The 24,750-nt window shown below is 36.6% G+C and overlaps 1 protein-coding gene and 2 long non-coding RNA genes across 3 annotated transcripts in view; all 3 read left to right on the top strand.

Moving 5' to 3' along the window:
• Window positions 1-24,750, top strand: part of LOC135084041 (transcription factor EB) — a 143,233-nt gene that overhangs the window by 41,026 nt on the left and 77,457 nt on the right. The window lies entirely within an intron of this gene.
• On the top strand, window positions 2,300-3,621 carry LOC135084130 (uncharacterized). The gene is made up of 4 exons (XR_010259762.1): window positions 2,300-2,624; window positions 2,712-3,006; window positions 3,108-3,170; window positions 3,379-3,621. It is a non-coding gene; the product is annotated as an uncharacterized LOC135084130 (long non-coding RNA).
• Window positions 4,219-5,541, top strand: LOC135084126 (uncharacterized). Its single transcript, XR_010259761.1, has 4 exons — window positions 4,219-4,543; window positions 4,631-4,925; window positions 5,027-5,089; window positions 5,298-5,541. It is a non-coding gene; the product is annotated as an uncharacterized LOC135084126 (long non-coding RNA).

Here is a 24,750-nt window from a genome sequence, read left to right on the forward strand (position 1 = left end):
TTTGTCAATTATCTGTTCCTTTTTGGTGATGCCAATGATCTTAGTATTGGAAGTTGTAGGAGCCTTTTGTAACAAATCAACAACTTTTTGTGTGATGAAAGATGCTTGTGAACCACTGTCCAGCAGGGCCCTGACATAAATTATGGTTCCCGACTGAGCCATAAGCTTGATTCGTGCAGTGGGTAACAATACTTGGCTCTGGGTAGCAGCTGATAATGAAACAGATGGAGAAATATGCAAATCATCATTATGCAATAAAGTATTATGCTCTTTTTTGCAGATAGTACATCTGAAGTGAAATTTGCATTTGCGCTTGTGTTTGGACAAACAAGTAAAACAGACATTGTTTGTTGTAGCAAACTCCAAGCGGGTTTTTATGGGTGCAAGCTGAAACGTTGGGCATCTATAAAGTTTATGTTGTGCAGACTTACAGTATGAACATGTTGATGTAGGTGTGGTAGCTGCTACATTGCTGACCACTCTCTGAGATGGCCTTTGACTGTCAGTGTTCTCCAATGAGAGGGATCGGCGCTCTAAAAAGCTCAGAAATTCGTCTATTGTAGGCATAGCGCTGCTATCTCGCTCCATTTGGAATGCACGATTAGTCAAAACATCTAGTTTTTTATACAATATACAGAGGAGCAATGAGTCCCAGCTGTTCACAGGCTCATCTAAGTTCTTCAGGGCTGCTAAGTTCTGCTTTATGTCTGAAATGAATGATCGTAAGTTAACCGAATTTGATCTTGTGATGGTTGAAATGTCCAAGAGAGATTGCACATGCCCCTGTATGATCTGATTTTTATTGTCGTATCTACTCTTGAGAAGTTGTAAAGCTTCTGCATAACTCTCATCTTGCAGCGGCAAATTATTGATGAGTGCATGAGGTTCACCACTGAGAGTGCTTTTTAGGTAATACAATTTTTGTACAGGAGACAGTGAGCAATCCTTGTGGATTAAAGCTGAAAAAAGATTAATAAATGGATGGTATTCAGTATACTTGCCTGTGAAAGTTGGCAGATCCATTGGAGGCAACTTTACGTTTGACTGCTTCGAGCCATTTGAAGATGTGGGCTCAGATGTTACCAAGGACAATCTATTTATTATTGAGTCCAAATTACCCAATAACCCTATGTATACATCTTCCACCGTACCGATATCTTCCGCGTCTTCCGGGTCAAGGATGGCAATACGTACACAGAAACGCTCATACTCTTGAAATACCTCTACAAGGCGCTGCCTTTTCGCCTTGATGGTTTCTAAGGGCAGTTTGAGGAATGCTTCGTATTCGAAAGCATTTTTCAGCCTAGATATTGAAGCCTTCGCGTGACCGCGATTGGCCACGAATGTTTTCAGTTCAGACATTGCTCACAATACGAAGCTAAGAATTTGGTTATTACAACTTATTATACGATCAATTTGGTACTTTAACATAAATATTAAAACATTAACTTCAAAATTAAATTTGATAAAAAAGATGGAAGCTTAAAGTGACGTGACCGGAAAAAAATGGCGAATGAGCGCGAAGCGACGACCGAAGCACGCCGAGACGAACGAAGTGTTGATGATGCGTTCACTCTTGCTCGGATGTTGCGTCTTGCGTCTCGCTCCTTCCTCAACGTACGTGGTATTGACGTCTTGCTTCACTTCTTGAGTGATGAATGAAGTGGATGCCAACTTGACACTTGATGGATACTTGCTTGACTTTTTTCGTGATGTGTATGTGAACGCATAGTGTGAACGCGTACTCGAAAAAAATGGCGTCAACTGTCAGGAATTGAAAAATTTCTTGCAGTTTCCGTCTGATGAAGAATCGCAGACAGGACACTGATTTTCTTTCTTCTCGAAGGACCAATGTAAAGAGCAGGGCTTCTTTATTCTAAAATTATAGGCGCTGATGAATTTCACAATTTCTATTGACGACTTTCAAGTAATAGCACATTACACGTTTGTTGCAGACACACAAGCAAGCCACGGGGTGGAAACGCCATAGAGTTTGACAGCTCCATAGAGAGTGAATTTTTTTGACAGTTCCGAGAGGAAGTGACTTTTTTTATAGTTGTCCTTTATGCGACAATGGCAATGGTCTTTTGCGTGTCTGGAATCAAGTTAGTAAACATTTTCGAATTACAACTTCAACTTTTATTTATAAATTATTTTATTGAATCTATTTGCATTCTATAAATGAAATGTTTATTTAAAAGTATATTAATTCAAAGTCGTAATTTTCACTTTAATCAATTTAGTTCCGTCTCAAGTCTACAACTGTGACATTATTAAAAAAAAAAACGTCAAAAATTTTCATCGAAAAAACGTGTTTTTCTTTAAACAAATTTTATCTAAAATCAATAATTTCTCAATCAATATTAATAAGAACTACATGTGCATGGATTGCCAGTTGGATTGATGTTTGTTAAGAAGAAATTTCTCTCAAGTAAGATATCCACTCGAGAAAGGTTATTGCAGCTTGCAGCAACATCATGTTTTATCAAGTATTGAACCACACAAAGGATTAAATCTTCATTACAATATCATTCATAACTCCATTTAAATCAATGGAAACTAAATATGGATCGTTTCATGGAGTAACAACATACTTTGGAGTTTGGACCCAAAATACAATACACGTAGGTACATTGCAGGCATAGATTGCAGGACACAGTGAATGATGATACGTGTTTTATACAGTGAATCTAAGTACCTATTTGTTTCAGGTTAATATCGAACTTATAAGGTGTTAAGTTGCAATTACAATAAAAGTGCTTGCTATGGAATCACCGGTGCTGATCATTATTGTCAACTGTTACTTAAAATCCAGATGAACCAACCTTTACTTCCTATTCAAATAAGTTTAGAAGAAACCTATATAAGCAATAAAACCAGACCAAGAATGCTTGATTACAAACGATGAACTCATTTCATTTGCAAGTTATGCCATGACATAAATGCATTAAATTAGGAAGATTTGTATTAGATGAATATTAACTTCTGTTGATAAGAACATTTTTGGTAAGTACCTTTAAAATTTAAAACACCCTCAAAATGATTCTAACACTATCCTCTGACGCTTTTCGACTAGGATCAAATAAAAGTTAATTATTTAATTACAGATTGGTGGAATCCAGATTCTGTGAATGTACATGTAATTGATTGACAAGTACACATTTGACAAGGTAAATTAATTTTATTTAACAAAGTAGTGCAAATCTAGAAACAAAACAGACAGTAAGATAGGTATGGTAGATAAGACAGATCACTTGTTCATCTGCTGTACTCTTTATAATATTAGTGTAGAATGTAGATGATGTAGGAGATTACAGTCTTACGGTGACATGCGCATCTTTTTGCTCTTAATTTACAAATATTTCATATATTTTACAGGTGGTGAGAAACGTGTAGATCTGGCCTGCTTACAGTGGCTATTGGATTGGACAGAACCAAAGTGAGAGTGAACGTGTGAATTTATGGAGAACATTAAAAACTATTTTACTATAAGTCATAACGCAACTTATTTTGTATGAGTTACATACAAATGTCAAGCCGTGAGTACATTATGTAAAAACTAAAACAATGTACCTACTGTAATCACAACAGTAACTGTAATCTTTCAAAATCCAATAGTTTTAATGCTTATTGATTTTCGTAAACAAAATATTTCATGTTATATTTCATCAATAAAGTTTCATTTGATACTTTAATAGTTTTATTTTTAACCGCAACACATGAAAAGGAACGGATCATAAAAAAGTATGACAGGTATATTTAATCTGTGGGCGGCAGACGCCATATTGTATTTAGCGCCACCTACTGGACAATCTAGCTCGGTACCAGTTTGTTTATCGTTTAACCAATACTAGGGCCGTTTCCTATCTGTCTTTAGACATACTCTCTAACGGGGTGGAAACGCCATAGAGTTTGACAGCTCCATAGAGAGTGAATTTTTTTGACAGTTCCGAGAGGAAGTGACTTTTTTTATAGTTGTCCTTTATGCGACAATGGCAATGGTCTTTTGCGTGTCTGGAATCAAGTTAGTAAACATTTTCGAATTACAACTTCAACTTTTATTTATAAATTATTTTATTGAATCTATTTGCATTCTATAAATGAAATGTTTATTTAAAAGTATATTAATTCAAAGTCGTAATTTTCACTTTAATCAATTTAGTTCCGTCTCAAGTCTACAACTGTGACATTATTAAAAAAAAAAACGTCAAAAATTTTCATCGAAAAAACGTGTTTTTCTTTAAACAAATTTTATCTAAAATCAATAATTTCTCAATCAATATTAATAAGAACTACATGTGCATGGATTGCCAGTTGGATTGATGTTTGTTAAGAAGAAATTTCTCTCAAGTAAGATATCCACTCGAGAAAGGTTATTGCAGCTTGCAGCAACATCATGTTTTATCAAGTATTGAACCACACAAAGGATTAAATCTTCATTACAATATCATTCATAACTCCATTTAAATCAATGGAAACTAAATATGGATCGTTTCATGGAGTAACAACATACTTTGGAGTTTGGACCCAAAATACAATACACGTAGGTACATTGCAGGCATAGATTGCAGGACACAGTGAATGATGATACGTGTTTTATACAGTGAATCTAAGTACCTATTTGTTTCAGGTTAATATCGAACTTATAAGGTGTTAAGTTGCAATTACAATAAAAGTGCTTGCTATGGAATCACCGGTGCTGATCATTATTGTCAACTGTTACTTAAAATCCAGATGAACCAACCTTTACTTCCTATTCAAATAAGTTTAGAAGAAACCTATATAAGCAATAAAACCAGACCAAGAATGCTTGATTACAAACGATGAACTCATTTCATTTGCAAGTTATGCCATGACATAAATGCATTAAATTAGGAAGATTTGTATTAGATGAATATTAACTTCTGTTGATAAGAACATTTTTGGTAAGTACCTTTAAAATTTAAAACACCCTCAAAATGATTCTAACACTATCCTCTGACGCTTTTCGACTAGGATCAAATAAAAGTTAATTATTTAATTACAGATTGGTGGAATCCAGATTCTGTGAATGTACATGTAATTGATTGACAAGTACACATTTGACAAGGTAAATTAATTTTATTTAACAAAGTAGTGCAAATCTAGAAACAAAACAGACAGTAAGATAGGTATGGTAGATAAGACAGATCACTTGTTCATCTGCTGTACTCTTTATAATATTAGTGTAGAATGTAGATGATGTAGGAGATTACAGTCTTACGGTGACATGCGCATCTTTTTGCTCTTAATTTACAAATATTTCATATATTTTACAGGTGGTGAGAAACGTGTAGATCTGGCCTGCTTACAGTGGCTATTGGATTGGACAGAACCAAAGTGAGAGTGAACGTGTGAATTTATGGAGAACATTAAAAACTATTTTACTATAAGTCATAACGCAACTTATTTTGTATGAGTTACATACAAATGTCAAGCCGTGAGTACATTATGTAAAAACTAAAACAATGTACCTACTGTAATCACAACAGTAACTGTAATCTTTCAAAATCCAATAGTTTTAATGCTTATTGATTTTCGTAAACAAAATATTTCATGTTATATTTCATCAATAAAGTTTCATTTGATACTTCAATAGTTTTATTTTTAACCGCAACACATGAAAAGGAACGGATCATAAAAAAGTATGACAGGTATATTTAATCTGTGGGCGGCAGACGCCATATTGTATTTAGCGCCACCTACTGGACAATCTAGCTCGGTACCAGTTTGTTTATCGTTTAACCAATACTAGGGCCGTTTCCTATCTGTCTTTAGACATACTCTCTAATCTGTGAAGCAAGCAAGAAGTTCTTAGTTGCTAGAGTAAAAAATATACATTTTTATTCGATGTTGCCAACAACACCATTGAATTATATCTCAGTAAAGGCTGATTTACACGTCACGTGTTAAATTGTTAACTAAATTTTAACTTACTTTTAAGTGATTAATTGCATGTTTTAAGTGATTAACAGAATTTAGTAGCAAGTTGCAAGTTAAAATTTAGTTATCAATTAAATTTTAAGTTGCAACTAGTGTTTACATGTAATTTGGTCACTTAAAATTAAGTTAAAAAGTTACCTACTTAACAACATTAAGCTATAGACAAGTAAAATTTATAGTAAACGTTGCATTGGTGGAAATTTTACAAAGTTTTCTAAGCTTAACCACTCGTGATACGGTAATCGTTCGTATCAGACATTATCAGCTTCTAGTGTTTTAAATACGATATCTTTATCAATCAGACAGCGCAGATAAGTTCATAAACATTTATTTAGTCTAAATCTTGCATGAAAGATTGGGAAATCCTATTTAGTGGATAAACGTGACTTCTTTACGGGATGACGTAGTTACGGGACTGTTCCCACCTCTCCTTCCCATCACTACAACTTCTGTATAGCCAGGATCTAGAGCCTTAACCACGAATTCTTTTATAATGCGAACAGCTAGGGACTGGAATTTGCTGTCTGCTGCTGTCTTTCCCGAAGACTATATCCGGGCCTTTTAAGCCGAGAGTGAATAGGCACTTACAGGGCAGATATGTACTATACTAGACAGCATCCCACTTAACACCAGGTGCGATTGTGGTCAAATACCTGTCTTGATATGCATAAAAAGACAACCTAACCAAATCTTTAAAGGTCAAGTTTCTTTGTCCCAGGGAAAGTCAAACTGTCATTGGATCTGCAACGAACTTGTCTTTCTTTGGTGGTTAGATAGTAAAGTGTCACCCTAGAGTGAATTGAGTCGCAACAGCCGTGTTACACTTGAGTGAATCTTAATTCACTTATTGTACCAACCCGAATGATAGACGAAAAAGTAGATAGGCCTAAGATGCAGTTAAATAAAAAAAATATTTTGAAGAAAGTGATTTAGTCAATATGTAAATTGAAATAGCGACTAGCGTAATAGGGCAATGCTTTGTCTACGTGACAATAATGACTAATTGATCTAGTTCATATAAACTTCCACATTGGCAGGATTGACATTTAATCTCGATTTCAATGATGAAAACGGCCCCTTATCGATAGAGTTCAACGTTCGATGTCTCAATTGACATGATTATGAACGGTTGGTATGATTCTTTTTAATCACATATTGCCTTACTTGTTTTTTTTTTTGCAACAATGAAAAGCTATAGACAGACTTGGGCTGATCTGTATTTTTTTTTATTTACTTAGTGCCATATAAGTCCTAACGTGTCGACATTGTTCGCGCACGTTTACCAACAACATTGGCTACTGTAGCCATGTGAGGGCACATGATAGGGCAGGCCAGCGTAGCCCTCTTATTGCGGAATAAAGGAATTTTGTCGTAGTTACCGTAGCCGAAAGCGGCTTGGGAGTATATAAAATCGAATAGCTATTAATTATACATATAATTATATAGCATTTTAGGGTATTTGGTTTCAGCCAAATGACGTCCACAGGCCTCCTCCAAGGTTTTCCACAATTAGGGTATTTACCTCCCTAGAATTTACGAGTTAACGAGAATCGGTTAAAAAGTATACCATTTATGACAGATTTAAATTCGAAATCGCGTCGCAATCTGACGAAAACAAAACCTGTGAGTTTAATTGTACATTAATTGGGTAAATAGGTGATCATGACACTCTCTCGTGCTCTTACAGCGTCAATAACACGAATACATTAGCAGAATACAACAATTCGATTATTAAATCGATTCCCAACCATCGATCGAGTGGAGCATCTCAATTGCCTCAATAGGGTGCGCGTGCGGCGCTCGCGTGACGACATTAGCGTGACAGACAAGGGCCCTCGACATACCAGTTACAACTACAGTATACTAACTATTAACTATACTCTGTAGGACAGTGGTTCCCAAAGTTGTTTACGTTACGACTCATCTAATACAAGTTCCCAAACTCGGGACCCACCTATATGAAATTTCGCCCGCTGCCCAGCGGTTGGATCGGTAGGGTGGTGTGTCGTTCTACAGGCAGGGCCCATTCAATGTTCGCTCGCGACCCACCACTGGGTAGCGACCCATAGTTTGGGAAACCCTGCTGTAGGACATTATCCATACTTTCCTGTCGTAGTGCTTATCTGAAGTATGTTTACATCCGTTGTTGTAGCATCAAGATTTACTTAGCTGACTGGCGACTAGATGACACCATGTCAAATAGTATAACAATTTATTCGTTCGTTCGTTCGTTTCAGCCGAAAGACGTCCACTGCTGGACAAAGGCCTCCCCCAAGGCAACAATTTATTAATTAATTCAAATTGGCATATAGGCTGGAGAATGGAGAGATACGATTGCAACAAAGTACGGTCAAATCATCCTATTTCTTGGCAGATCACCAGGATAGGAAGTTGCCGTAGAATCTATCTAAAAAAAGGTATTCAAGTATGTTTATATCCGTAGTCTAGTACCCATAGAACAAGCTTTGCTTAGTTTGGGACTAGCGGCGCAGTGTAAAATGTTCAAGGATATTTATTATTTATTATCTAAAATAGAGGTTTTCCTCAAGTAGGAGTATTACTAATTTTAAGAGTAATACTAGCTTTTAACTTTTACCGGAAAGATCAAGTAATTTCTAAACTCAAGATTTCTAAACCCTACTACTGATTGAAAAACTCCTTTTCTTACCTGACTGCGCCAGAAGGAGGGTTATGTTTTTTGTGTAATTTCTTTCTTTTCTTGTCTTGTCTGTTCTATCTAACTACCACCGTTAAATATTATGGTAATCCACAATGACAAAAATCCTATTATTAGCCTTATCCAACCCGCATGTTTATTATTGAAACTATCAGCCCTCATGAATAGAAAATAATCGTGTGAATTCATAATCCAGTTAGACATTAGACGTTAGCACATTAAGGCCGGGTAGCAGAGAAAATGGCGAAAATGAGATTTTCATTTTTCATTTTTGAGGTACTAAACAGTAAAATTAAAGGCTAAGATTTTTATAGGGCATAGTTGAGGATATTTTCTAGGGCTATTAACGGATGGAAACACGATTTGATGAAGTTCACTCGATAGAATAAATTCCCAAAGTTACCTCGATTCGTTTTCTATTTATGGTTTTATTTTTAAAATAAGCGATTTGAGATTCTAAATCTTTTACTAAACTAAAGTTCAGAAATAACTTGAGGGCTTTTAACGGATGAAATTTTTATATTGCGTCTTATTTAGTTACTATGTTAAAAAATGTGGAAAAAATCGTCCATGACGGCTTGGACAATCTCAATCAGTCGCGCGGTGGCGCTTACGGAGGACGGACGCGTCTCAGTTTTTTGGCCGTGACAGTTCGCGATTTGTCAATATTTTTGACAATGATGACTTTGATGAGTCACAGTATAATAATATCAGTGTTACTGGAGAAAGCTTAAAATTTTGATAATTAAGAATTATCAATTTTGTCTACCTATTGAAATTTAAATCGTTCGCATCCTTTTAAACGAAGACTCTACTCATGATACATAGTACATTCCTCAAATATGAGACAAAACCAATGAGTTAAAATTACATTTTAATAGTACCTACATACAATCGTCTTACACTCTTTAGAAGAGCACACTGACACAAATAAATAATAAAAAATACTGTCTAAGGTCTGTAGCTAAAGGTCTAAGCTGCAAGATAGAAGAATCTTCTAGCCAAAAAGATGGCAGATGCAGCAGATGTCAACGGATTTAAAACTGGAGTTCATGTGACTCCTTGTAGACTTGAGTGTCTAGAGCGTCCCTTCCTCCACCATGCGTAAGAATTTTCACAAAAATACTGTCTAAGGTCTGTAGCTAAAGGTCTACGCTGCAAGATGGAAGAATCTTCTAACCAAAAAGATGGCAGATGCAGCAGATGTCAACGGATTTAAAACTGGAGTTGATGTGACTCCTTGTAGACTTGAGTGTCTAGAGCGTCCCTTCCTCCACCATGCGTAAGAATTTTCACAAAAATACTGTCTAAGGTCTGTAGCTAAAGCTCTACGCTGCAAGATGGAAGAATCTTCTAACCAAAAAGATGGCAGATGCAGCAGATGTCAACGGATTTAAAACTGGAGTTGATGTATGGAACGGTCGCTTTTTTGTAACCTTTATAATTTGGTCGGCTTATAGAAGAACTAGCTTTCCGCCCGCGGCTTCGCCCGCGTGGAATTTTGTCTGTCACAGAAAAACTATATCGCGCGCGTCCCTGTTTCAAAAACCGGGATAAAAACTATTCTATGTTCTTTCCCAGGACTCAAACTATCTCTATGCCAAATTTCATCAAAATCGGTTGCGAGGTTTAAGCGGGAAAGCGTAACAGACAGACAGACAGACAGAGTTACTTTCGCATTTATAATATTAGTTGGGATTCCTGATATTTTTTTGCAGTTCGATAACTTTCTTATAAGTCGTAATATAAAGCTGAAATTAACAGGATAGCAAGGAACATTTTAATTTGTCCATTGTATGCCATGTTCCCTTGTTATAAGGGAATCGCGTATTCGGCCACGAAAGTAAGACTGTCAAAATAAATTAGATTTCTTGAAATCTCTCTTTTGCGCAAAGCCACATCATTTATATTTACTGTGGTTATAAAGGTGTACCAAGGGTACATGCTACACCTTTTTATTCGATTGTAAGAGTACTGGTTTACTCACAAATCCGTTTTATCTGATTTTCGAAATCTTTTAATTACACTGGTGTTTATCATTCAAATCAATGACTAATGTTTGAACTAATTTGAACATATCAAGGTCAAAAAAATACCAATGATATGGTATTTTTTTCAAACTTCTGCGTTGAGCCATTTACGAGATCTGGGACATCACAAAACTTTACCCCAGCAAAATTCTAAATAACTTGAGAACCGGAACACGAACAAATTTTGCTATTCGTGGACAAATTACTACGCAACAAGAGCTATCTATCCATGTATTTGGTTTCGGGATAGAACGACTTTCAAAAAAAAAAGTTGCCAGGGTAATGTTTGAAACGTTACCCCAGAAAAATCTGTTTTTTCCTAATAACTTTAAAACTATAATTTGAACTAATTTTGCTGTTAGTGGACAAATTTTTGCTCACGATGGACTAATTATCTGCTATACTCTCGACTCTCTAAAGCACAACATTTATAAAAATTTTGCTGCGGTAATGCACTCCTGATTGAGCTTGCTTGAGCTTGTACTGATTAATGTAATTAACCTCATGTAAAGTTTCGTGAATTGCAACAACTATAATTTATTATCCAAGCTCTAAATAATCGCTACTACGAGTAACTGATCATAAAATGTTTTTCCAATCGCTCAAGCTCCCGAGGATCTACCGATAGGTCGGGTGACGTAATCTTGAAATTCTTTTAGCCGGCGCGGAACTTCCGGAAGGTCGGGTGACGCCACGCCTCTTTGAACCGTGTTTACTTTGGCAGTTATATTCTAAATTTATTCGATTCTAAAATATATTCCCAAAAATTTTGAAAATTGTTTTAATTTGTATCACTTGGATATGATTTGTATTGGAAAGTGCTGTGAGTGTGACGCTTAAACGGAAGGAAGTCAACCTAACCTAACCAACTGAGTATTTCTAAACTGCGTATTTCTATACTGTGTAGCCGCGAGAGCTCTTTGGCGCGCTGTCTTCGGCGAAGTATTGCGCGCGCAGATTTTGACAGCGCGAAATACCTACTTTAGCAGAAATACCAAGCCTTAAGCTAAACATTGGCTTCTAATGCGGTTGGAATAAGGACGAATTTACTACAAAATGAATAGTCTGATCTGATGCTGTCAACTGTTTGTTGTTGTTATCAATGGAAAAGAAAGGACCTCAACTCCACACTGCTTCATGACATTTCAGTATTCAGTATGGTACGATCATCGTCATCAATATCAAGAAATTTAGTCTCCACTGCAGGAGCACGACCCTTTCTAATTTACCAGAGACAAATGGAGGATTTGACCTGCACTCACCAATCTGGCCAGGCTGCTTTAGGAGGAGGTCAAAGGAGACAAGACTGATGTTCTCATATTTATCCCTTCATCATCATTACCTATCAGGTCATTTCGTCTTCACTGCAGAAGGACGAAGCGAAGAAAAAGTGGGAGTAGTTCTATTAATTGTGTCTTCAAACCGGGAATTGCTAACAACTTTTTCCTTAACTGTAAAGCTTAATCCATTTATGTTTACGCCAATGGTCCCTCATGTTATTTATACGTTTATATCATGTTTGTAACTCGACTAACGTGATTCATATGTGTTATTGCACAAAACAAGTTCACCATTTTGCTAACATGTCCTTTTAGTTAGACTTTCACCTTAATCTGGTTTCGCATCGTAAGGTCGCTTGTGAGAAGTTATGACATTGTCTGCTCCTCCGGACCGGTCTTAAGTCCTGCATCAAAAGGAAGGAAAAGAGGACAACAGTTGCGTCACCGTTTCAGTTGTAATTTACCTGTTGTGCACCTGATAATGCGCGGGCGCCGGTCCTCCATAACTGGCGTATCACTCGTCAGTGTCAAGTCAGACTCCGTTGCGAGCGGACGTGTCTATCGCGAGCGCGCTTTGTTGACGCCACGTGCATTTGTGAGTAAATAACCGTGGACCAATCAAACTCCAATTGGACTGGACTCTGTGTGTGCTAGTTCTGTGTTTGACACATTGGATTGCTATTGTCCTGTTCGATTCGCCGATTTGGTATGCTCGAGTCGATTTTGTTTATTTTGATTGCAACAGAATTGTATGACATAATTTACAATTGTATCGGTGTGGTGTACGCATGCGTAACGTTAATAGTTTTGATACTATCAATGAGCGGCACTCGTTAAGAAGTTAAGTGACTATTACACCCATTTAAGTCAGCTTTGTCTAGATCTTATTGCGGCGGCGCAAGTGTCATTATTGATGAGACAATCGACTTGTTGCCGGAGGATGGAGAAGAACACTTGTCGAGATAATGTTTATTGTATCGTTTCAAATAACTGAACATGACGTAGTTGCTACAATGTCGAATTTGTCAAAGATATTAGCTCTTTCAATCGCAATATCAATACAAATTTGCATTGATATAACATTTTCAGTTAATTATCCATGAAATTGACTAAAAATGCAAAATAATGTAGAAAAACTGAACCTTCCACCGTCAAGGTTGGACGTAAACCGAAACAATTTTAATCAAACGCTCATTAAATACGAGTGGAATGTTTTTATCAATACCAAAGTCTACTTTACTATTTATGTTATTGATATTTTGTTTGGTATTTTCATCGGCGACAAAAATTGTTATACGTTTGTGACTGTAGCTCGGTTTTAATAGATTACTAACTGGCTGAATTAGCTCTTTATTAACATCCACCCACTTTACTCATTCTACTGAAATTATACATACGTTGGAAACATTATCTTTTGGAGTTTTGTCACTGTTTTAGTTTACATAGCCATAAATGATTACTCCATTTACAGAATATTCTGGTTCTAAATCAATAACATGTAAACCATTTCAAGAAAATTACATTTTATCACATTGATGGATGAATAAAAAGTTCTAGGTGTTGAAAAAGCTAAAACCGTTATGCTACCAAATTCTATATTCAGAAACCTAGATAGAAACTACTTTAGGCTTGAAGCTATTAATCCACCGACCAGTAAGGTAAAGCATCGTTAGGTGTTTACCGATTTCTATGCCAATTTAGCTAAAATTAATCTGTTGACATGAGATTTAGATTTCAAGGTTACAACCTATTTTTAGGACTTAATTATTTGGTTTCCAAGTTTGAGTGATTCTTCATCTTCTATTGGGATTTGTAAATGTCTCAAAGTAAACATTATGCACTTGAAAAAAATAAGTTCTTCTTGTGCAATGTTAAACCGGCTTACATCGTATACTTGAAAATGTATTACATTCCGTTTTGTAAACAAATATTATTGACTGACATTTAGTACAAATCAAGATATTATACTCGAACTGTAAAGATTGAAAAGGACAGGTTGGTTTAAATGACATGAAAAAAATATTGATTGACACAGACGGACATACCTCTTTAAACTCCATCAGTTGTGGAACCTTACCTAATTCGTTTTAGTAGTACCTACTTAGCCAATATGTAGAATGACTTTTCAGTATTTTATTACACCTATAATGATTTAAAGAAATTCTTAACTTATATAAATAAGTAGTAGCAGTAATAAAACTTTTCAAGAAATTTTAGGTCATTATTATTGTGTGATAACGAAAAATGTTTTAATTTACTTATTTGTATATTTTATAACCACATTATTCTGTTACAATTCCTATTGTCTTTTAGTATTCATTTGAACGGATTAATCATCATTTGGTTACTATCGCCAATGACGTTATTCCTGGGGGCGTCGATGTTTGTGACACGTTTTGATAGTTCACAAACGAAATGCACCTTGTACTTATGATAGCACACCAGACTAATTTGTTGCAATATAAGTAGTCTGTGCTACAACGAGACTTCTTCTCTTCTTGTCGTGTCGACAACAAACCTATAGTGTCAGCCCGACACACACAAGAGTGGCGTTGTCACTATCCTTCAAATCTTCCTGCGTGCAGTTGTTTGGGCACGCAGGGCACAACATCATGTGCTTCGTCGACTGGGGAATACAACCACACTATCAGAAGGTACAAACTTGGAGACATTACTGTGTTAAGCTTAATGTGCTGCCATCCATCTTAGTGTCTAGACAAACCTAAAGAGGATTTAGGACGCTATTTGGATCAAATATGTAATTGCTCAATAATGAATAATAAATAAATAAATAAATAAATAAATCTGTATTATCAATAAAAGTCTTTTAAATATGTTATCACAACTCGAAAATATTTTTATTGACTGGTTTTGTGCCAAAATAGGTGATACCCTTTTTCGGACATTTGACTTTTTAAAAAGTGAATTGTGTGTCACTGAAACGGTAAAAGCAATTTTATTTTTAGGCGAGTTGCCAAGCAATCAAATTCAAAAAGAAATGTGGATACTTGCTCTTATTTGTTATTTGAAAAGAAGTGAGTGAAGAATTACATTGCTGTTAGTAGGCAAGGAATTATTTGGAAAAGAACTGGTCCAACTAAAACGTTTATGTTATGTCAACAATCCAGAAAAAACTTAATCTGACATTGACCCCGACTTTCGATTAACTGATAAAAAAGAATCTGTTACAGATCCGAACCGACTTATGACGGATGACCTCAAAGCTGCGCCTTGACCTAAGGCTGTAGATACTAATCGTAATCGCCAAGGGATTTGCAATAAAACTCGTTATTACTAATGCAGTAAGGCTTATTGATCAAGCCAAAGATATTAAATCCATCTGTTTGTACTTTTAACAAACATCCGATGGGTCAATCAAGGAACATTGCTTGGACCTGTTTTGTATATTGTGTACAATTGTGAATTGGACAATTATTTCAAATTGACTATCGTATCGTATTACGGCTCTACATTTTCTATTATAAAACTTATTGTGCCAACTTAAAGCAGTAAAGAACTTATTATTACTGTACGGACGACGGCACGTCAAGCTAAGTGGCATCTTATTTACTTGTAATACGGTCGATTTTGCAGCAAAAATGTATACGTCTGTACCAGTAACTAGCTAGTGAGTGACATAAATGCTGTTACAGTTAATCATAATACTAGGCAAACTTTTGCAATGATTCACTATTTTAACTGCTGAAACAATGTTGAAAAGTATTTCTAGCTTAGTCACATAATTAGTACTAATATCATTTCCTTTTGCAAATTAACCCAGCATGTTATCTGCTACTTTTAAATTATGGTTTGTACTAAAGTCTTTTTAACGGACTTTAAAAAATTCCCAATTCAGTTGGTATGTTGTTTTTCTATAATTGAAGATGACATTGAATGTTGCGTACTGATCCATATTGTAGTGACGTCACTTGTCAATTTCCTTAGATGCGCGCGCGCCGCCGCCATGGCGACAGGACGCGGTATACAGGTCAAGGAAAAGAGGTCCTAGCCCCTTCTTGAGTTCATATCACTAGAGGGGACAATCACATTTCCTTGCCTAATACAGTATGTTTGGTTCAGGTTAGCGTCCTCACTGTGCACTGTTGCCCTTGCCATGTCAAGAGTTAACTATTTTGATTAGTTTCTTTTTAAGAGAAGACTACTGTCAGTGCAAGTCAGGATGGTTGAAGAAGTTTTTTGATGGAATCTTTAACCTTATTTTCAAGTTTAATTAAATACTTAACTACTTAGTCTGAAAACTCAACATGGGTATGTCATAAGTTTTCAGGCAAAATGTAGAGGCAGGCTCAATATTGCTATTACTATATTTTTATGATATTGTTGGTTTCCGGTCCAGAAGTAATGAAATGCAGGATTCAGCGTAAGAACCGTATACGCTCTCTTAGAATAATGGCTGGTAGGTATAATTTTTGTGACCTTATCAGTTACCACGGTTACCTATTACGTTGTATCTCAGTATTTCGATAAATGATTTATGCATACGTAATTACTTATCAGTACCTAATACTATTGAATGATCGTCGTAAAGATCTCACAAATTTTAGAGATTGGTATTTCCAATGTGATTCACGTCTAGGTTGATAAAAGTCTATCTTTTAATACAGCTACTACCGACATTATTTTGCGACGTAATTCATGTGTAGGTGGTAATAATCATGAGGTAATAATCATTATATCTTCATCGAAAGTCCTGAATAATCTTGATTATCAAATATTATAAAATTCTTCATTGAAAATAAATTTCGATTACAATCCATTGTTAATAATATCAATGGAAATTTTCCTAAGCGTTACAATTATTTGGCTTTTTTTTGTTTCAATACTGTCTTAAACTTAACACCACGAACCCCTGATTTTGATTTTTGATTTTGCTACCAAATAAAGTGCCAAAGAAATGTCTTTTTAGTACAGATGTGCCTGTTTCTTGTTGCAAATAGAGTAAATTTTCCGAGTAATTTGAACCTTGATTCTACCACCATTACGTAAATCTTGTCGCGAACCCCCTGGCGTCGAATGGCGAACCCCTTGGGGTTCGCGTTTCCTACTCTGAGAAACCCTGACCTAGACAACAAAAATAGAAAAAACCTAGACAGACGATAGACAGACGAATGAAGTAATGTTGTATTTCCCCCGATAAAAATTTAGTGACCGAATCGGTTGGCCGTAAAATTCATTATGATTGTATGTAATGTAAATAACGTTAAATTTCTATATGACTCACATGTTTACATCATGTAAAGTAGTTGAATGCCGATATTTATCTACATACTTCGCTTATTTACTATTGAAGTCAATGTCACTATTACTAAGGTTGTGGATATGTAGGAAAATTTCTAACCCTCTTGGCACTGACCATAAAAGCATGTTTGTAACTAGGTAAGTACTTTATTATAAGTTTCGTGCTCTAAGGGTCTTGGTCCTATATCTGTCTTCTTTCTCTCTCTGTCAACGTGCTCTATCTTAGTTACCTTTTGTGGATCATCAGTATACAACCCGATCATCATCTCATCGTCGGGCCATTTAGTCTCCACTCCAGTAACACACTGCAATTTCGTTCGTTCGTTCGTTTCAGCCTAAAGACGGACGACTGCTGGACAAAGGCCTCCCCCAAGGATTTCCACAAAGACCAGTCCTGCGGCGCTCGCATCCAGACACCTCCCGCGACCCTCACCAGATCGTCGGTCCACCTAGTGGGAGGCCTGCCCACGCTACGTCTTCCGGCTTGTGGTCGCCACTCAAGAACTTTCCTGCCCCAGCGGCCATCAGCTCTACGAGCTACGTGCCCCGCCCCTACCACTTGATTTTAGCGATTCTGCGGGCTATGTCAGTCACTCTGGTTCTCCTACGGATCTCCTCATTTCTGATTCGATCACGCATTTACCAGAGGCAAATAGAAAATTTGTTCTACACTCCCTACGTTCACATGAGAGCTCAGAGATTGTGGTGGCATGATGTTAGCAAATTAATTCTTCTTTTAGTCGCTCTTATGGCATCCAGGTGTAGAGTATGGGTGGTGATGTTCAACGTTTAAAGTCAACAGCACAACAGGTCATATATTTCTGTTACAAAAGTGGCCAAAAAGTTGACAATACATCCTTTGCGAACGTTTTGTCTACTTTGGGTGTCACGATCACGAACTATTTGACGCTGACTGCATATAAGGTGTCGCAGTAATTTAACTTGATTTACTGCTATATGTTGCTAAGTGAAATGACAATTAATTTATCTGTCATAATATCAATAAGATCAGTACTGGTACTATTACAGTTCGGGCCAAGGTAAGCTCTGCCCTGCGGGTTCGCTCGCCATGATGGGTCACGGATTATGGGGCGACCCTTTCTCTGTATGTATGAGACAAACCTTGGATATGTCTGATGTGTGAACGAAAGGCATAGATAAGTCTTGAGTAGCACTTCTGACTATCTGAAAGGCATAGATAAATCTTGGAGAAAACTTTAATGAATTTAATATCTCTTTTTCTACTTGTTTCATCGTCAGAGTATCTTCTTCTACCTACTTTATACTTATCTTGTACATTGAGCGATACTAACACTTGCTTTTCGTATAAATGATAGTACACATAGCACCCAAGTGACCCAATTTAACACAGTCAAGAATGGCTCTATAATGGAATTAATTTAGGAATATTTGAGATGCGGCATGGAAGTGAAATGTTTCAAAAATACGTAGTACGTTCAACGTATTTTTAAGAACTATGATGAAAATAGAGACCTTATTCATTTATTATCCTTTAGATTATAGAGACACGTGGTCTTAAACTATATTAAATACTAGTTTTCCGCCTGCGGCTACGCGGCTTCGCCCGCGTGGAATTTTGTCTGTCACAGAAAGACATTATTATCGCGCGCGTCCCTGTTTCAAAAACCGGGATAAAAACTATCCTATGTCCTTTCCCGGGACTCAAACTATCTCTATACCAAATTTCATCAAAATCGGTTCAGTGGTTTAAGCGTGAAAGCGAGACAGATAGACAGACAGAGTTACTTTCGCATTTATAATATTAAGTATAGACTTCTAATCATTTTTCTTAATCTGCGTAGTATATTAGATGTCGGACCTTGAATCGAATGGACAGTGATGATAGGCCTGTAATAAAATAATCAATGGTCATAACATTATTTATAACCTGGTTAGTGCTGAGGTTAAACCTATTTAAATAACGCAGCGATTTGTTCTGCCTATAAGTCTGTACATTTTTTTTTTGTTTTTTTTATGTGACAGGAGTCAAACGAAAACCTACGCTACCTACGCGGTTTTCTCAAATTCTTCACAGAAATACACGATCCCGTTTTTAGGGGTTGAATTTTGTAAAATCCCGTCTAAGTGAGCACCTACGTTCTAAAAGGAACCCCCGTGCAAAATTTGAGACTCCTAGCACTGTAGTTTCTGAGATTTTGTGACTGAGTCAGTCAGTGACCTTTCGCTTTTATTTACTTAGATCTTTATTATAATATCTCTCAGTGAATGTTATCACAAGTTTTTACTCTGAAATTCAAAGAAATGAGGGATAAATCTATTGCTGGGCTCTACATTAGGCAAAAAATTAGTTTTTATGTGCACAGAGCACAAAATCTAAATTCTTACTTACACTCATAAATTATTCATTTCACTGTCATATAAGGTCTTCTAAATTACTTATGTCATTTCAACTCTTGTATTTTTCCTCTTTATCCTGTATTTGTCAAGTTTCATTTGCTAACTCAAAGTTACACTTTTTATATTAGTTCATATTTTTTCTGATATCATTTAGGTAAATGACCAGTATTAATCGTTGTTGATTTTAAAAACAAACAAACATGATTGAGTATTAAATGCTGTTTACACTGTCGTAACACATCGATAACAACAACAGTGTTAATGGACGATAAAAATATGAAGCATGGTGTGAAATGCACTTTATTATTACGGACCAATCGTTGAGTAACGCCCGTGTTCACAAACATTACTATGAGGTCGCACAGTGCGCGTGGACGCACATGGTGACACACGAACCAACCACAGAGCTCTATTCAACGCTGTGCGTTCGATTTGCTGCTTCACTTAAGGAAGCATCGTTTGTGAATACGGGCGTAAATCTCCGTACCAATAGTGATGCGGAAAAAGCGACTATTGCTTAATCGAATGCTTCCACCTGAAATCACTCATATCTATTCATATTCATATCTACTCATACTACCTACTGATAGAGGTCTCGATATGTCGGTAGGTATATCGAAAATATCTATAGTGACGTACCTGATACTAACTATAGATCGTATTGATAGTGTCTTTTATCGAAACATCGATTCTTGATATCGATTGTATAAGTGATTTGAGACCCTTCAATAGGCTATCGATACCATCGAATGGTCAATCGATTTTCAAGCAAGGTTAAATTTCTTATACGGAGTCTCCAGCCAGCAGCGACGTGACTGGGCCTAGACACTAGAAAAAAAAATTCAAAACAGCGAGTGGGCTGTCACAGGATGACTCCATATAGGATCAGTTAAAATTGGTAATTAACTTTGTATTAACTACGAAATCAACAAATCAACTCTCTAACTCTACCCAATCACAAGTTATACATTTAATGAAACACCTAATAGTTCCGATAATACTTATCAACGTTAACCGCAAACCCGTTCAACTGTAAATTAACTAATACTTGATTAATAACCTTTTACCTTAAATATGTTTTAGTTAATTAAATGTAGAGACAGACATCTAGATAGATAGATAAATTGTTTATTTGCACACTTGATACACTTGTTTACTATTACACAATGACCCAATACAATCTTCGACCTCAACAGCGGACGTCATCCACGGGAAGAGTAGAAGTGTTTTATTTAACTCTATCTATGTTTGTACCCCATGTCCATGGGAAAATAGTAACTTTGACACTGTCATTAGACCCCATCATTGTCATGTGCCACTTATGGTGTACAAACAGTTAATAGTGCACCAATTTCGTTCTATAGTTGTGACGGACCAGTGCATTTAGGCTATTTAAAACATACACCATGACAGTAGCATTGTGTATATAAGTTACATAGCAATGTTGCAAAATGAACCTTGTTGCAATGGCATAAGATGCTACAGTTTACCATGATGTGCAGTCGTTTGTATGATTAGTGGCAATGGACAAAGGTTGGATCGTGAACGTAATCAACAGTTATCATTTCACTTGGGATGAAATGCAGTAACAAACATGACTGTATAATTATGAAGGTACTGTACGAGCATTTGGTTATGACAGTGTAGGATAAGTAGGACCATCCCCACTCTTCTCGTGGATGTTGTCAAAGCAGAGGTGTCTCAGAAATATGTGAACATCAGGCCTCAGCTAGCGTAGGGAGTGTAAGCCAAAAGGTACGTTTTGCCTCTGGAAAATAAAAGAGGGTCATCATCCTGCAGTTACATTCCCTCTAATATGGTCGAGTGAAGCGATGGCTGGTTCACTCGTCATGAGTGTGAACAGGTTCTGCTTTCGGGGACTGGTCAATCCAAGTTATTCAAATTTATTAATGCGAGTCATTTCTACTAGTATTTAAGTATCTTAATCTGTAAGTCTAGATATTAGCACGTTACTACCTTGTTTAATATACCACGCAATTTTGTATACCCATTCTTATAAGATACACCATACAAGAATGCGTGGTAAATTCAGTGAACTGTTCCTGAATCAAATGTAGGTACCTACTACTGCTTTTTCTATTTGACTTTCCAGTTTTTCCTTCAGAAGGAGTGGTAGAGTCAATGTTAATAAATTATGATAGAGATGCTACTGCTATTTCTATTTCTGTTTATTTATATTAACCGGCAGACAGCACTTGCCAAATGTTGGTCTCGAAGCGCTGGTAGGGTAAAAATATTATGAGACATGTAGGTAGAGGCTCCTTAAGAGCAAAATATTTGACGATTTGTAAGCACTATTTAATAGTCTATATAAATAAAGAAATTTAGACTTTGACTTTTGACTTTGCAGTAGAGACTAAATGACCTGTTGACGATGATGATAGTGAGTGCTTTGCATGCAATAGATGAAAGAAAGTGCCTTATGTCTTCATAGAAACATTAAGGACAGGTTTCTGAATTGCGAATTACGCCTGTCTCAAAATTGAGTATGACATCTTGTCAAAAAAAAAGTCAAAATTTCTTTATTTGTTTAGACTAATAAATAGTTCTTACAAATCGTCATTTTGCTCTTAAGGAGCCTCTACATGTCTCATAATTTTTTTACCCTACCAGCGCTTCGAGACCAACATTTGGCAAGTGCTGAGAAGAAGCGCCGCAACAAACTCAGTCACCACTGTCTGCCGGTTAATATAAATAAATAGAAATAGTAGTAGTAGGTACATTCGATTCAGGAGCAGTTCACTGAATTTACCATGCATTCTTGTATGGTGTATCTTATAAGAATGGGTATACAAGATTGCGTGGTATATTAAACAAGGTAGTGACGTGTTAATATCTAGACTTACATATTAAGCTTGAGCATGCTTATATGTATTTAAGTACTCAAGGATTCATACTTGGTTAGAAGATGAGCAAACCAAAGTCTCAATTCAGGAACTACCTAAATACTCTTACAATTATGTAAATATGACTAATTTAATTATAAGACCAAAACATACCTACGTCAATCTTATCTCCTATAAATAGTGCGTACAACTAGAATTTTGATTGTTAATTAAATCAATTAGCCATGGCCCGTTTAGTTTACTAGACAATGCCCGTAATTTACAATGATAAGAAAGTGTCGCGGCGACCTTGCGGCGGTGATAGATCGATGCGGGAGCTGGTTCGATTTCCGCGATGGCACTTTTTGTGAAAATGAATGACTCGATGCTGAATTTTTATCTAAAAAATGCTGACATTTGTAGTCTAGCTAAATACCAATAGCACAGTACTAGAACTTCCAATTTGCAGCGTTAAAAAATGTTACCGTAACCGCAACTGTACCGTTTTGATTTTGTATTTCTTTTTTTGTCTGTTTTGTGTAGTATCTGTGGTAGTATGCAATATAAAGTATCACTGTATCTACGATAGCACATCACACTATTGAATTTATTACAAACTTTTACTCATTACGAATTACTTAAGAAGCTGATATGTTTAGATTGTTACACTACTAAAGGCCTATTCAGACCTAAGCGGTATTCGCTACCGTCTGCGGCAGAGAAAACCCAGTGGGTATGCGGTAATAATACTGTTCAGACCTAAGCGGTATTCGCTAGTTTCGCTACCGTCTACCTATGTACCTCTACCCACAGCGACAGTGAATATCGCTCAGGTCGCTCTAGCCGCGATACTTGATACTATACCTGAGCGAAACCCGCGCGATATATACCTCTACCCACAGCGGCAGCGAATATCGCTCAGGTTTGAATAGGCCTTTACTGCACATTTTGTTATTCATCATCATCATCTCAGCCATACCATAGGGTAGCCATAAAAGGTCATTTATTGACAAATTATGCGAGTATCGGGCCTCCCCAACCCGTCTGGCCAGCGTGGGGAGTAGGCTAAATCCTTCATTTGCCTCTGGTAGAGTGGGTCGTGCTCCTGCAGTGGAGACTAAATGACCTGATGACATAATATCTTATCAGCTGGTAGAGAATGACTTATGGCATTAAGCTCGCCTTTTTGTACTGAACATTGTTGTGTGTGCAATAAAGTCTTTAAATAAATAAATATCAAGGTAGGCTTGTTACGTATAAAGTTTTCAAAACCTTGACTTATTATCCTTGCATCGTATATTTATTTTATTCGATAAATAACAGCACTTTTTATTAGCCCAAAAACGCGTATCTTTAAGTTTATTGTGGAGTGTTCCTTCACCTCGGGGCAAGTGTTACTTTGCCGTATTGAGTTTCAAAAAGCCTTAAAAGTTTAAGTCATAAAATGTAACATAAAAATTTCAGAAATTGCTCTCGTAATACCAAATTCTGCTTTGCTGTGTGTAATTGAAAAAGAGGCTGACAAAGGTGACTGAGTTTCTTCCGCCACTTCTTCTCAGCCAGCCCATCTGTAGTCCCGAAGTGGAGGTAGGGCAAGCTATATTTGGGACGTGTATAAGCACCCTGGAAAGGAACTAAGTACCAAGTTGATTTTGATTTTTGACTTTGACTGTGTGTGCTTTTAGAAGCACTGTTACATGGATACGCAAGAAAGTGTGCATATTTTTCTCACTATACACCACATTTCCCATACTTGCATAGTTTCTCGAAACTTCATGAAACGTTAACTTAAAACGTGCGCAATACCTTTTTACTATTAGCTATGTAGTATCATAGTAAATGCGCAAACCGAGTGCATTGAGGAAAACTGACGCCCAACAATTGAAATGGTGTGGTAGGTATAGAGCGAGATAAGTATCGTCTATGTATATTATGCAAGTATTGTTGAAGCATTGTATTTGCAGATGCAAACGTGTTAAGTTTACTCTATTAACCTATTTTAGAAATACTCAAGATCGTGATAAGACTAAAATAGAAAGACACGGGTCTTAACGCGACGTTTATTAATGAGTTACATTATGTACTCACGGCTTGACGTATCGGCTGCTATGCTGTAGCCGTGGTCACAAGCAGACTGGCGACTTGATCAACACCCTCATATTGTCATTTGTTACACTACCACTAGTGATGTTACCACCACACAACACTCACAGTATCCGTATGCGTACTTGACGGCAAAATTCGCGGTGTGCATTTATTAATCACCGGATTCCACACCGGATTGTGATAAGACACAGTTTCAGATCTGAATGTCATGT

Source organism: Ostrinia nubilalis, chromosome 25, assembly GCF_963855985.1.
Source record: "Ostrinia nubilalis chromosome 25, ilOstNubi1.1, whole genome shotgun sequence".
In the NCBI taxonomy this organism is placed as follows: Eukaryota; Metazoa; Arthropoda; class Insecta; order Lepidoptera; family Crambidae; genus Ostrinia; species Ostrinia nubilalis.